Source organism: Apus apus, chromosome 4 (assembly GCF_020740795.1).
Source record: "Apus apus isolate bApuApu2 chromosome 4, bApuApu2.pri.cur, whole genome shotgun sequence".
NCBI classification, from domain to species: Eukaryota; Metazoa; Chordata; class Aves; order Apodiformes; family Apodidae; genus Apus; species Apus apus.
Window position 1 is genome coordinate 37,305,951 of NC_067285.1, and position 12,561 is coordinate 37,318,511.

General features: G+C 45.3%; 1 protein-coding gene across 2 annotated transcripts in view; it reads right to left on the minus strand.

Annotated features, from left to right (window-relative positions):
• The window catches only part of SGMS1 (sphingomyelin synthase 1), a 99,472-nt gene that overhangs the window by 61,114 nt on the left and 25,797 nt on the right, over nt 1–12,561 (minus strand). For both annotated transcript variants that reach the window (XM_051617059.1, XM_051617060.1), the window contains exon 2: nt 10,223–10,340. The gene's annotated coding sequence lies outside the window, so the exon portion shown is untranslated. The remainder of the gene's footprint in view (nt 1–10,222; nt 10,341–12,561) is intronic.

The window sequence follows — 12,561 nt, forward strand, 5'->3', positions numbered from 1 at the left end:
AAGCCCGAATTCAGAGCCCACAGGCTCTGTGTAAAACAAGTAGAATGTGCATCTCAAGCTGCTTGTGCTTCAGAAAAACAAAATCCCTATTTTGTTCACCTATATTTATTATTTGCTGAAGCAGAACCAGCAAAATTACCTCTACTGAGGTGCACAGAAAAAAACCCTGCTTTTTATTAGTAACCAATTGCTGCTTTACAGCTTCATTGACCTTGTCCTACGTCACAGACTCCTTACCTCACCTATACATGCTGGTTTCCTCTTTTCATGTGCAAACAGAGAACCCAGCACTGTGTCATTAATCATCCCAGCACACCAAGGGGCAGAGCTGCATCCTGAAACTCCTGCCTGCTATGCAGACCTTTCCCCCAGTTTTTAGCACCTCAAAGTCCTCCCAACACAGGCTGACAATACAGATTTGCTTTCAAGTGTTCATTTTCACCCCAGATTGCCACAGAGCAGCACATACTGACTGAATATAAGAATTTTCCAGCTAAAACTAAAGAATCAGTGCAGAAACATGAAAAAATCCTTAGGAGGGCATTTTACTGAAACAATGGGATTACAAACACACCAAGAACTTCAGATTTAGCACTTTTGCAAGAATGATGCAGGATGCAGACAAAAACTTGCTGCTTATGTAAGTTCACTTAAATAAATAATCTTCTGAAGTCTTTAGACTTACCCCTTGCAAGGCAGTGGGGTAAAAATAAAGCTCTTTCTTGGGCAACCTGTCACTACTCCTATTGCATAGTTTTGGAAAGACAGATTAATTTTGCTTGTGGTGACAACTGGGGTTTGCTGAAGGCTACTCCTCAGGCATCCAGTTTGATGGATGGTCTGCTCCTTGCTTTTCCCAGACAGACACTGCTTTCTAGATCATTTCTCCACCCAGTTTTCACACTGTGCAGCGACACTCTCCTGCCCATCCACTATGCTCTCCTGGAGACACATGCTCACTGCCCAGAGGTTTTGACTTGTAGGTTTTAGAGGTTTTGGCTCCTCACAACAAGGTGTCAAATCTTGCAATACCCAAGTAACCCGGTCCCTGGTCCAATTGGTCACCATCCTGAAAGGCCTGGACTGCTTCACTGATACCCAACATGTACCTTTCAGTGTTTGTGCTGCCTCTGCCTGAACAGAAACATTGCTGCTGCCAGCATCATCCTACTCCAGCCCATCCAGATCAAATCAAGCCAAAGAGGGCAAGGGACAGGAAAAGAGCATTAAGACAGTTTGCCACAGTGGGTATTAAATTATGTGCTATGGACAGAAAAGCTGTGGGTGACAGTGTTACTGCATTGTCACTCACCCTCCAATCCCCCTTAAACTCTCCCTTATCCCAAATTCCTCCTGTGTACTCTTACTGTCCAGGTTCACCTCAATTCACAGTTCCATCTCAGCCTCTGGGCCTGCCTGCTGCCCCTGCAGAGACTCCAGACGACAACTGAAAATCCAGTAACACCAGACTGTGCTTGTTTTCCCCCATCAGAGAAGACAAATTTGCAGAAAACTGACCGTTGTGCTAGAAAATGCAGTGAGGAGCTCCCTTGCCTTCCCTTAACTCCAGACACAGGTGGTGCACAAGGTCAGAGAAGCAAGAGACTGGGAGCCAGGCCAGCAGTGGCACCTCATCCCATGCTCAGAGGGAGGCACTTCTCCTCAAGTATCACTTTTAGGAGCAGTGTACACTATGCCAACCTCCACAGCACCCAAACCAAGCCTGCTCAATTCAACCGGTGCTGCAGGAATCATGTTGTCACCAGATGCTCAATCCCAGAGCTCTTGAATTCACAAGCTGCAACAGCAACCCAAACGACCTGTGTTTGGTTTCTCTGCAAGTCAGAGGACAACCCCAGAAGTGATTAATTTAAGAGCTAAAGCTTTGATTTAGGTCTGGACTAGTAGCCAGCAATGCTCCTTGCGCAGGGAAACAAGGATCAGAATCAAGTTTCCTAAGTGAGGCCCTGGACAAATACAAACACTGTCTGCTCTTGCCCCCTTGACTCTTGGCTGGGCAACTCTGTGCAAGCAGGGGTGCATTTGAGTTGTGAAGCTGAGCACACGTTTCCTACTGCACACAGAAATTAGCTCATTTTCACACTGATTGCTTCAGCTGTATAAATAAGAGCTAAAATGTTGCCTTACATCTAGTCTGTAACTAAATCCTACAGAATGTAACCAAGCAAGAGTCACAAAAGTTGTAAGCTCTTATTCTTTGTGGTATACTCCTTTATTGCATAATTTTAATGTAGAAGTCACCACAGATAACCTCATTAAAAATTGATCAGTGAGGTATGTATTGATCAGAAAACCTTTCTCAACAGAATGCCTTAGGAAAATACTGAGGGGGTGAGCACAAGATCAGTGTGTCTTCATGCACCGCTTGCAATTTTGTGATTATAGTATTTGTCATTACCTATCTTAGGATATTGCATGCAATGTACCTGTGCAACTATTGCTCTAAAACCAGAGCAAGTCAATGCAGTTCAAGGATCCAGCCTCGGCTCCGTGATGTTACCACGTGGCTAAAAAATCTGGCACCTAAATGGCAGGTGATGCCAACAGGGATCTGTCCTGCCTCTGCAGAGCTGTCCCTAGCGTTAGTCCTTAGGGGCAGAGACTCTGAGCAAGCTGACATCCCCACAAAGCACAAACACTACCTCATGCTGAACGTTATTGGAGTATTAGGAAAATAATTTAAAGAAATAGTAGCCACAACATTGCTACTTGCCTTATCTCCTTTGTAAACAGCTTTTAAAATGACAGGCAGGGCTGTGATTCAGGAGTAGCTGTAGATGAGAAGAGAGAAACTCCCAGCTGCTGACAGGTAAGTTTATTTGAGCTTCAGCACAGGCATTTTAAGATGAAAGAGCTCAACAAGGATGCTGAAAAGACAACTGACAGCTTGAGCAATAGGCACGAGTTTTTAACTAAATTCTGTGATACAGGGCAATATCACAGCATTCACTGGGAATTAGATCACCCATTTAGCAGCAGGTTTGCCAGATCAACTGTCTGGGCACTCTAAAACCGTAGCACACTGCAAAACCAGAGTCAGTGCCTTTGTGTTCTTGGTATTTAGCTGCCTTCCCAAAGAAATTTCACTAAAGACTAAATCACAAGGGAGGGGGAATAAAACAAAACATTCAGATGAACAACTCAGGTGCTACAACTGATTATAGGAGAGACACTTGCTGCCCATGTTGACTGCTATGCCCAAAACTGTTTATCTGCCTCTGCTTTGCCTACAGTGCTTGACTTCACATCTGGTGCTGGCTCCATTTCAATGCTTTCCATGCAAGGGGATTATTTTCGGAGCAGACAGCTCGATGAAGCAGTGCTATGGCAGGGCGGTCACGCTGCCAGATGAAGACCCATCCACGTTTGGCAGGGGGCAGACACAAGGTGCTGCACTGGGCTGAGGAGAGCATCGGGTCATTTGGATCGGCAGCAGCATTCCCGAAACATCCGAAGCAACCTTCTAAGCACAGTTAACATTCCTAAAAACACAAACAGCACCTGTGCAAAGCATGTCCCTTGCCTTTGCTGCCACTTGGTCTCCAAGATGTGCCATATAACTCAGGGAGCACCCAAGGCTGTATTTACACCAGCTTTCCAAGAAAGCCCTAGGAAAGCTTAGGGAATTGAGCGATGCCTCAGTGTCTGAGATGGCTGCAGTGAAGGGCAGGGAGGAACCTAAAGGTAGGACCATGCTCTAGACAGGTTGGTATTTATGTCTGCCCAGATGCAGCCTGGACACACATGATTTGAACAGTTGGGACAGACACAGAGGGCTCTGGTGACAGAGCAATCATCCTTTGTTGGGACTACAGAAACCCTCAGCATTTTAATACCAAACATTCTACCCGTCCTTTGCTACATATTTATCACCATGGAGGAAAATATATTTGATATAACATTTTGTCTTCCTAAGTAGTACATCAAAATCTGTCAAAACAGATTTGCTGACAGCCTCTCAGCTATTCACTGGAAATGGAGACAGCAGAGGAGGGGGGAGCACAGGTCAGGAAAAAAAAAACAAATCCTTTTTGTTTTAATGCATCTTGAAAACAAATCTATGTGAAGAGAGAAAAACATGTAACAAATGAACTGAAGCAAAGCATCTTGTGCAAGAATCCAAATAACCATATCATCTGTGGAATAATAAAACTGCAAAACCATGAAGTAATTTTAAACAACTATGTCTGTCATTAAAATAATGAACAAAACTAGTCAATACTTATCCAATAAGAGAGGAATGTTTAATAGGGTCTAATTCAATATGGGAATACAGCCTGTTTGATCCATCTAATGACTGAAAACAATTGATTAATACTGCAGCTTCCCAAAAGGCACAAAACCCAGAAGTATTGCCATCAGAGCCTATAACTCCTGGGTTACAGACTAAAAGGATGCTCAGGTTCATTAAATGCTTCAGCACCCTTTGAATACAAAGTTTGCTGAATGCAAAGAAACCAGAAAGCAAAATGAGTACAGAGCAGCAAGAGACAGGCTGGGAGAGCTGGAGCTGTTCAGCCTGGAGAAGAGAAGGTTCCAGGGAGACCTTAGAGTAGCTTCCAGTGCCTGAAGGGGCTCCAGGAAAGCTGGGGAAGGGCTTGGGACAAGGGCAGGGAGTGAGAGGACAAGGTGGGGATAGATTAAAACTGGAAGAGGGAAGGTTTAGGTGAGACATTAGGAAGAAATTCTTCCCTGTGAGGGTGGTGAGACCCTGGGCCAGGTTGCCCAGGGAAGCTGTGGCTGCCCCAATCCTGGCAGTGTTGAAGGGCAGGTTGGATGGGGCTTGGAACAACCTGGGCTGGTGGGAGGTGTCCCTGCCCATGCAGGGGGTTGGAACTGGATGATCTTCAAGGTCTCTTCCAACCCAAACCATTCCATGCTAAGACAGTGCTTCCCTCGTGAGTCCAAACAAATGAGACATTTTGAATTATTTCCAGCATGACTCCAGCACAAAGTAACATCTGCACTTCAATGTAATAGTTGATGTTTTAACTGCCTGCTAAGAGGTTCAGGAACAGTCATGACAACAACCCTGAGTTTCACATCAGCTGCTCAGCCTTCAAAGGAAGCAAAAAATTGCAAAAGAGTCATGCTATTCCTCAAAGCAGCAACTGCCTTTCTAATAAAGACTCAAGTACTTACTCTCACTGTTCAAGCACTTCAAGCCAAGTAGAGGACGCTGGCTGCCATCAGAAGTTTTGATTTTGGTAGGTCCCATCCCCAGGTATCTCAGGTATATAATAGAACCTCAGAATGGTTGGGGTTGGAAGGGACCTCTCAAGATCACCTAGTCCAATCCCCTGCTAGAGCAGAACCCCCTACAGCAGATCCCACAGGAACATGTCCAGATAGGTTTGGAATGTCTCCAGAGAAAGAGACTCCACAACCTCTCTGGGCAGCCTGTCCCAGGGCTCTATCACCCTCACAGGAAAGAAGTTTTTCCTCATGTCAAGGTGGAACTTCCTGTGTTCCATCCAGTTTGTGCTCATTAACCCTCATCCTATCACAGGGCACCACTGAGAAGAGACTGATCCCCTCTTCTTGACACTCACTCTTCATGTATTTGCAAACATGAATAAGAACTCCTCTTAGTCTTCTCCAGACTGAACAGCCTCAGGTCTCTCAGCTTTTCCTCTTCAGACAGGTGTTCCACTCCATCATCCTCGTAGCTTCCCTTGGACTCTCTCTGGTAAATCCCTGCCCCTCTTGAACTGGGGAGCCCAGAACTCGACACAGCACTCCAGGTGTGGTCTCACTAGGGCAGAGTAGAGGGGAAGAAGAACCTCCCTCAACCTGCTGGACACACTCAGCGATGTGATGTGACACTTGACATGAGGCAGGACAGCCTTAACCATCAAACCCCAACTGAAACCTCAGGTACACAAGAGCCCAGGAGTACAAATGAAGGCAAAAAGGAGCCCAAGCAAAGAGGATGCAGAGCAAGACAGAAAACCTGTTTTCTGTTTGAACACACGCAAGCACTGGTGAGCACATCCTTATGGGCAATCCTGCTCCTTGGGCCCCTCAGCTCTGAAGCAGGCCCAGGCAGGCAAAGTCAGCCTCAGAACACAGAGCACTCAGCTGCCAGTTCAGCTGATAAACCAATCCAGAGCAAGAAGATTCCCTCTTCGGATTAAGGATTAATCAGCAACAGGTATGGCCTATTTTCATTACGTGCAGCCATTTCCTGCTAGTACATCCTTTGCCTTTTCCAGGAAACCCGAGAGCAGTTTCATGTCTGAGGGGAAATGAATTGGGAGACAAGTGCAAAACTATTGACAGCAACTTGCTTTATGTTACTCCCTCACCAAGAGCCAGCCAAGCTGTTTAATAAGCAGCAATGCCAAGGAAATCTCCTAGAGAACAAACCGAGCACAGGGAACATACAATGTCTGCTCCTCCAAAATTCAATCACATCTTCAAGTCTGGATAAGCGCCCAAGATGTCCTGCCATTACTTCTCTCCTTAGACTCCTCACTCCTCTTGGTACTCTAGTAAAATGAGAGGAGGCAGCAGCAGCAGCAGCACATCAGACCATAGGAATTTGCATGGAATCCCTCTTCACTCTCCTCACTTTAAAGCACAACCTGTGGACTTGGTGTTTGTACCAAAACCACCTCTGCAGATCCTGGAACACCGACTTGCCACTCCCACTTCTATGGGACAGTTTTGATGCGTGCAGCTTGGATGCATCTGGAAAAAGTCAGGGGGAGAGGTTAGTAGGGGGTCAAATGGAAGCTCAGAAAGATGCCCAGGCTTCCCCAGAGAGCAAGCATAAAACCAGGAGCAGGCTGGCTGGATGATGTTGTACAAGGTGTTGTCTGTCATGTGCAGGTCAACAAAGGCAGCACTCGCACTGCAGATCGCAGGCTTTTGCCTGCCACCTCACCTCTTCAGCCAGCAGCAAGCTCAGGCATTCCTGGCTGCAAAAAGTCAGTGTCACAACGAAATCATGTCCTACAGATGATAAAGAAAACCCCTAAATTCACATTCAGTTACATATATGATTAATACATTTCCCCAAATGTGCTTTTATGTGTACATGGCAACACCATGAAACCAGTCACTGCTTTTAATTGAGATTATGTCCCATGCATTTCACAGGGTGGTGGGGTTTTGTTGGATTGTTGTTGGTTTTTTTTTAAACATATGCTCTAGCCAACTCTTTCCCATTTCACTGGGAAATCTGATGGCTGAAAAATCTCAGTGCCTGTTGTATGAACTGGAATTTAATTTTAACCATTCCAGGCCCCTGCTATATCCATACACATTTTTATTTCTGAACAAGCAACTTAAGCCGAAACATTTTTCACAAGATACCACATATGCTGAGGCTCTGTTTCCATGGAGTTAAATGTGGTAGGTAGAAGCACACCCAACAGCAACAAGTTTAAACAAAAATCACTAAGAAAGACAGAAATTGAACCAGCCATAAACCACTGCTTTCCACTGCACTGTCTGCTTCCTATAGGAGCACAGTGTACATCTCCAGAGCCCTCAGCACAGGAAAGACATAGAGCTGTTAGAGAAACTCCAGAGGAGGCCATGGAGATGCAAGAGAAGGTGTTCAGATCTTCAGAGGGCTGGAGCAGCTCTGCTCTGGAGACAGGCTAAGAGAGTTGGGCTGTTCAGCCTGGAGAAGAGAAGGCTCCAGGGAAACCTTAGAGCACCGTCCAGTGCCTGAAGGGGCTCCAGGAAAGCTGGGGAGGGACTTTTCACCAGAGAGGACAGTGAGAGGACAAGGGGTGATGGTTTAAAACTGACAGAGGGAAGATTTAGGTTGGACATCTGGGAGAAATTCTTCACCATGAGGTTAATAAGGTGCTGGAATAGGTTGCCCAGGGAGGTTGTAGAAGCCCCATCCCTGGAGGTGTTCAAGGGCAGGTTGGATGGGGCTTGTGCAGCCTGGTCTGGTGGGAGGTGTCCCTGCCTGTGCAGAGGGGTTGGAACCTGATGATTTTTAAGGTCCCTTCCAACCATCACCATTTCATGAATACTCACTGTCACACTGTCATTATCCAGCAATCAGTCTGTTTGCTTTGCTCTCTGAGTCTAGAGCTTCCCTGATCAGCACCATTAAGTGCTAAGTAGAAGTAACATCAGATTTCTCCTTCAAAGCCACTGAAGTTTAAGTTTCAAGGGAATTCAGCAAGCAGATCCATCAAGCACATACAGTGCCAAGCTGGAGGATAAATATGTTTATATAAAAAATAATCCAGGAAGCTTTTTGAAGGTTCAAGTTCTACAAAGCCAACAACTGAAGAAAAGGATCTTTTCCCTTTGTTTAAAAAAATAATATTGTACCAAGAAGAAAAAAAAATAATAATAAAAAAGCCACTGAAGCAGCAAGTAGTATCCTGACATTCCACTGTATTAGATTCCTAGATTTCAGCAATGAGTTATCCATGTGCTTTGTGACCCTGCAACTTCAGAACACACATTGTCATATATTAGGACAAGTACACAAAAATAGAGAGGTCCCAGATACCAAGGCATCTGAGTAGTATCTTGACATCACTTGCAAGGTATGCCAGATGCCCACCACCATTTGGTTGGAATCTTTTCCATTTAGCATGGAACAAAGCAGCCTAGCACCTCTTGCACTGTACTTGGTAATGTTCAACCTCGATTAAATCTGCATTAAACTTTAAGTAATTGACTACTACATTATTCATAATATCCATGTACTGGACCCAGGGGAAACAAAAGTTGAATCAATACAGTGATATGAGCTTCTGGTGTCTGGTAAAAGTGTCTTGAAGGAGGGTGGAGAAAACAGGAATTTTTCATGACTGATGAAAACAAGCCTAAATATTAGTTATTCTGGACGAACTGTATCACACAGATGCAGCTTTCAGAAAGCAGCAGCTGCAAAGTTAAAACCTGCTCATAATGATTCCCCTTCTGTGGAACACACACACCAAAAAAAAATCTGTTCCCTCAGTTTCAACAGCACTGATGTCCATTCACGGTATTTTTCTCATCAGTTCTGACTCCTGATGTAGTAGTACCTGTTGAACACTTGAGACTGAGAGGCAGGCAGTGACACCTGTGGCACAGGCACTAAAACCAACTTTCTCCAAAACAAATGTGCCCAGGGCATCCTCAGGAAGAATCACAACTGATTTTTGCTTTTCTGCCCCATCCCTCACCACAGCCTCTCAGAATCTGCCCCTTCAGTCTCACTAACAGTCAAGAGCAATTTGAGAAAACAGCAGCAGCTTTCCCAGCTAAGAGCTGAAGGCACCAAAGACTTGGTTTGTTCAATGTGATAGTCACTCAGGTTACACTCAAATAACAGTTTTAAAAACACACTCAAAATCTTTATGCCAAATAGCTCTGATTTGTTCTCTGATTCTTATGACACTGTCCCCTCCAGCTCAGAGATCAGTCATGGAGCTTTCCAGCACACACAAAACCCAACACAACCAGGGAAGACTGTCAAGAGATGCTTTTCAGCAAACCCTCACACAGCTCCAAAGGATTATTAGAAGACAAACACATGACTACAAGCAGCAAGAAAGGGCATACGCCTCAATTATTTCCTATTTGTAGGTCATTCATCTACACCAAAGCCAGAACTGGGAACAGAAACCAGGTATTCCAGCAGCCAGACTGGTTGTCTATCCAATATATCACTCCACTTTCAACAGCCAGAAGGGCAAAAATTTCCTTATAGTAGGGGTTTTGGAGCATTTAAACACAACCTTCACCTTTTCCAGTTTTGCTCTCTGTTATCACCATCTAAGTGATCTTTCAGTTGCCTTTTCCTAAGATGATGCAATTCAGTACTGGAGTTGGACTGTTGGTGTGCATTTTTTGTCTTCAAAAACAAGCAACAACTAAGCAAACAAAAAAGAAAGGAAACCTCGTATTCTCTACCACACCAGGCTTTGAAACTAAAGCCCCAAAGAAACCAGCCTGAACAGCTGCTAAAAGAAAGCACTGTCATGCAGCTGTAGGACAGCAAGATGCATATCCACAAGTGAGGACCATTAACTGCTGCCTGTGCTGACCACTGGCACACCTGCAAAAAAGTTCTCAACCCAAATCAAAACGTCTGTCTGCCCGTGCAAGTCCAAACACAAACCTACCCAAATCAAGGTCACATTTAATATCAGTTTACAGTAAACAAAGTATTGAAAAAAACCACACCACTTCAAAACACACATGATTGAAAATTTAAAATTCACTTACTTACCTGAAATTGCTTTTCTACCCAGAGCACGTGATTCATCAGGATAGAAGCTCACAAGGAATCTTAAGAGTCAAAGTTCAGAAGACCTGCTGCTGGCTGCTTCGCACAGTCAGAAGAGTCACTATTAAAAAGAAATTTTAAAAAAGACGTTAAAAAGCAGAGCTAATGGCAAGCCTTCTATTAAAGTATTAGCTGTTATTACAATGTGAAGATGACCTCATGGACTATCAATAGCTAGGATATACAGTAAAGACTGTGCTAACACAGAACCCCAGACTGGTTTGGGTTGGAAGGGACCTTAAAGATCATCCAGTTCCAACCCCCTGCATGGGCAGGGACACCTCCCACCAGCCCAGGCTGCTCCAAGCCCCATCCAACCTGCCCTTCAACACTGCCAGAGATGGGGCAGCCACAGCTGCCCTGGGCAACTGCTCCAATGACTCGCCACCCTCAGAGTGAAGAAATTCCTCCTGATGTTTCATCAAAACCTTCCCTCTTCCAGTTTTAATCCATCCCCACCTTGTCCTCTCACTCCCTGCCCTTGTCCCAAGTCCCTCCCCAGCTTTCCTGGAGCCCCTTCAGGCACTGGAAAGTGCTCTAAGGTCTCCCTGGAGCCTTCTCTTCTCCAGGCTGAATAGCTCAACTCTCTCAGCCTGTCTCCAGAGCAGAGCTGCTCCAGCCCTCCCATCATTCATGGCGCTTCTCTGGACTTCCTCCATGAGTTCCATGCCCTTCTTACATTAGGGGCTCCAGAATTGGACACAGTGCTCCAGGTGGGGTCTCACGAGGACAGAGTAGAGGGGAAGAATTGCCTCCCTCGACCTGCCGACCACGCTTCTTTTGACAGCTGTGTTTTAAAAACAGTATTTCCCAAAGGACACAGAAAGAGATCCTTGTGTCCAAATAAGGCCTATAAGAAGCTTTAATTGGATCTGAGGGAGGCCTGGAGAGCTTCATCGACTTTGTGGCATGCCAAGGAGAGCAGATCTGCTGCTCCCCACATGCACCAGCCTTCCTGCCAGAATGTATCATGGACATATGTTCTTTATCCTGCACCAAACCAGAGTGCTTTGCATGAGACCACCACCCCCAGAACAAGGTGGGTAAGGGAGCTATGGGCCAATAACCATTTGGACCATGGACACCACAAACCAGAAACCATCTGTTCCTAATGTCATGGGAACCTTAGTGTTTCATTCTTGAAAGCCATACCCAGAGCACCTTTTCTTTAACCAACAGAGCCACTAGGCAAGACAACTCCTGGGACAGACATTGCTGCTTGGAGCACACACTAAAGAAATCAATCTCAAAATTTTTTTGAAGGGACCTGGTAAAGTCACTCCAGCTCTGAACCAGGCATCACACAAGGTAACAGATTAGCTGCTACAGGGCAAGCAGAGGAGGGCCAAAAGCCATTTCTGATAGTCTTCAAGATAACCAAGATCATTCAGGAGAGAGAAGAAGCACTTGCACAGAAGCAAGCACAAAATGTAGAAATCAAAATACATGTGACCCAAATCCTCAAGAGGCATTACCCAACATGCAGTCTTCTCTCTGTCCCTGTCATCTAACCTTTGCACAGTCAAATATTGGAGCCAGCAGCAGTAGACAAAAACACTCAACCCCATGGCTGGGAAGCAAATATACTCTTCATCCAACCCCCAGCTTTCAAGGGATACAAAACCAGGGTGGAGATTCAGAAGAAAAAAAGGCTCCTTCTGCATGAGGCTCTGCAGGGCTATTTCAATTACACTTTTGGTTAAGGGAAAACCAGATGGTCTCCCTGCTCCAATCACATTAGTTAGAAAACTAATTCATACATTTCCCATTCAAATACTAGTCGGGGGGGTGGGAAATCAAATTCTGCTTGCTGAAGCAGAACCAAATCCAAGTGACTGACTGCCAGGAAACACGCAGTCTACAGCACAGTAATTCTGCCTTCTTGGACGCCTTTTCAGCTACATTTAGGACTACTTGGAAATTTGCTTTTGGGCTTTACATTCCATTCTTGCTTCATTTCATCCAAGTGCTTTAGAGAGGGTGCCATCAGGCATCCAACAATCACCCTGAGCCCAGCCTCCAGCTGCCAAAAGGCTCCTCTGTGGAAGCAGCTGGAAGTCAAGTGGTTCTTATCCATCTGGATGGAGCCACAGCAACATGACCAGCAGCAGAGCTGCTCAGTGAAAGCCCTGCCACCCTACTCAGTTTACTGCAGGGTTGTAGCAGTAAGAGTTAATGTCTACAAAATGTAAGAGAAGTTATTCATCCTGTGAACTCCCACCAGCACATCTTCAGTAAGAAGAAGGCCCCGTTTCCATGAGTAACTGCATTCTCATCTCGTA